The following is a 2,500-nucleotide window of genomic DNA, read 5'->3' as shown; positions in this document are numbered from 1 at the left end:
CTGTCTCTGTCTCTGTCTCTGTCTCTGTCTCTGTCTCTGTCTCTGTCTCTGTCTCTGTCTCTGTCTCTGTCTCTGTCTCTGTCTCTGTCTCTGTCTCTGTCTCTGTCTCTGTCTCTGTCTCTGTCTCTGTCTCTGTCTCTGTCTCTGTCTCTGTCTCTGTCTCTGTCTCTGTCTCTGTCTCTGTCTCTGTCTCTGTCTCTGTCTCTGTCTGTCTCTGTCTCTGTCTGTCTCTGTCTGTCTCTGTCTCTGTCTCTGTCTGTCTCTGTCTCTGTCTGTCTATGTCTCTGTCTGTCTCTGTCTCTGTCTGTCTCTGTCTCTGTCTGTCTCTGTCTCTGTCCGTCTCTGTCTCTGTCTGTCTCTGTCTCTATCTCTATCTGTCTCTGTCTCTGTCTGTCTCTGTCTGTCTCTGTCTCTGTCTGTCTCTGTCTCTGTCTGTCTCTGTCTCCGTCTGTCTCTGTCTCTGTCTGTCTCTGTCTGTGTCTGTCTCTGTCTGTCTCTGTCTGTCTCTGTCTGTCGCTGTCTCTGTGTGTCTCTGTCTCTGTCCCTGTCTCTGTCTCTGTCTCTGTGTGTCTCTGTCTCTGTCTCTGTCTCTGTCTCTGTCTCTGTCTCTGTCTCTGTCTGTCTCTGTCTCTGTCTGTCTCTGTCTCTGTCTGTCTCTGTCTCTGTCTGTCTCTGTCTCTGTCTGTCTCTGTCTCTGTCTCTGTCTGTCTCTGTCTCTGTCTGTCTCTGTCTCTGTCTGTCTCTGTCTGTCTCTGTCTCTGTCTCTGTCTGTCTCTGTCTCTGTCTGTCTCTGTCTCTGTCTGTCTCTGTCTCTGTCTGTCTCTCCCTCTGTCTGTCTCTGTCTCTGTCTGTCTCTCCCTCTGTGTGTCTCTGTGTCTGTCTGTCTCTCCCTCTGTCTGTCTCTGTCTCCCTCTCCGTCTGTCTCTGTCTCTGTCTCTGTTTCTGTCCCTGTCTCTGTCTCTGTCTCTGCCTCTGTCTGTCTCTGTCTGTCTCTGTCTCTGTCTGTCTCTGTCTCTGTCTCGGTCTGTCTCTGTCTCGGTCTGTCTCTGTCTCGGTCTCTGTCTCTGTCCACGTCTGTCTCTGTCTCTGTCTGTCTCTGTCTCTGTCTGTCTCTGTCTCTGTCTGTCTCTGTCTCTGTCTCTGTCTGTCTCTGTCTGTCTCTGTCTGTCTCTGTCTGTCTCTGTCTGTCTCTGTCTCTGTCTGTCTCTGCCTCTGTCTGTCTCTGTCTCTGTCTGTCTCTGTCTCTGTCTCTGTCTGTCTCTGTCTCTGTCTGTCTCTGTCTCTGTCTGTCTCTGTCTGCCTCTGTCTCTGTCTGTCTCTGCCTCTGTCTGTCTCTGTCTCTGTCTGTCGCTGTCTCTGTCTGTCTCTGTCTGTCTCCGTCTGTCTCTGTCTCTGTCTGTCTCTGTCTGTCTCTGTCTGTCTCTGTCTCTGTCTGTCTCTATCTCTCTCTGTCTCTTGTCTCTGTCTGTCTCTGTCTCTGGCTGCCTCTGTCTCTGTCCCTGTCTCTGTCTCTGTCTCTGTCTCTGTCTCTGTCTCTGTCTCTGTCTCTGTCTCTGTCTCTGTCTCTGACTCTGTCTCTGTCTCTGTCTCTGACTCTGTCTCTGTCTCTGTCTCTGTCTCTGTCTCTGTCTCTGTCTCTGTCTCTGTCTCTGTCTCTGTCTGTCTCTGTCTCTGTCTGTCTCTGTCTCTGTCTGTCTCTGTCTCTGTCTGTCTCTGTCTCTGTCTGTCTCTGTCTGTCTCTGTCTCTGTCTGTCTCTGTCTCTGTCTGTCTCTGTCTCTGTCTGTCTCTGTCTCTGTCTGTCTCTGTCTCTGTCTGTCTCTGTCTCTGTCTGTCTCTGTCTCTGTCTCTGTCTGTCTCTGTCTCTGTGTGTCTCTGTCTGTGTCTGTCTCTGTCCCTGTCTGTCTCTGTCTGTCTTTGTCTCTGTCTGTCTCTGTCTCTGTCTGCCTCCGTCTGTCTCTGTCTCTGTCTGTCTCTGTCTGCCTCTGTCTCTGTCTGTCTCTGCCTCTGTCTGTCTCTGTCGCAGTCTGTCTCTGTCTCTGACTCTGTCTGTCTCTGTCTCTGTCTGTCCCGGTCTCTATCTGTCTCTGTCTCTGTCTCTGCCTCTGTCTCTGTCTGTCTCTGTCTCTGTCTCTGTCTGTCTCTGTCTCTGTCTGTCTCTGCCTCTGTCTGTCTCTGTCTGTCTCTGTCTATCTCTGTCTGTCTCTGTCTATCTCTGTCTCTGTCTGTCTCTGTCTCTGTCTGTCTCTGTCTCTGTCTGTCTCTGTCTCTGTCTGTCTCTGTCTCTGTCTGTCTTTGTCTCTGTCTGTCTCTGTCTCTGTCTGTCTCTGTCTCTGTCTGTCTCTGTCTCTGTCTGTCTCTGTCTCTGTCTGTGTCTGTCTCTGTCTGTCTCTGTCTGTCTCTGTCTCTGTCTGTCTCTGTCTCTGTCTGTCTCTGTCTCTGTCTGTCTCTGTCTGTCTCTGTCTCTGTCTGTCTCTGTCTCTGTCTGTCTCTGTCTCTGTC

This window comes from Megachile rotundata, chromosome 2 (assembly GCF_050947335.1).
Source record: "Megachile rotundata isolate GNS110a chromosome 2, iyMegRotu1, whole genome shotgun sequence".
Classification (NCBI taxonomy): Eukaryota; Metazoa; Arthropoda; class Insecta; order Hymenoptera; family Megachilidae; genus Megachile; species Megachile rotundata.
The sequence above is the reverse complement of the archived record's forward strand: the minus strand, read 5'-3'. Positions refer to the sequence as shown.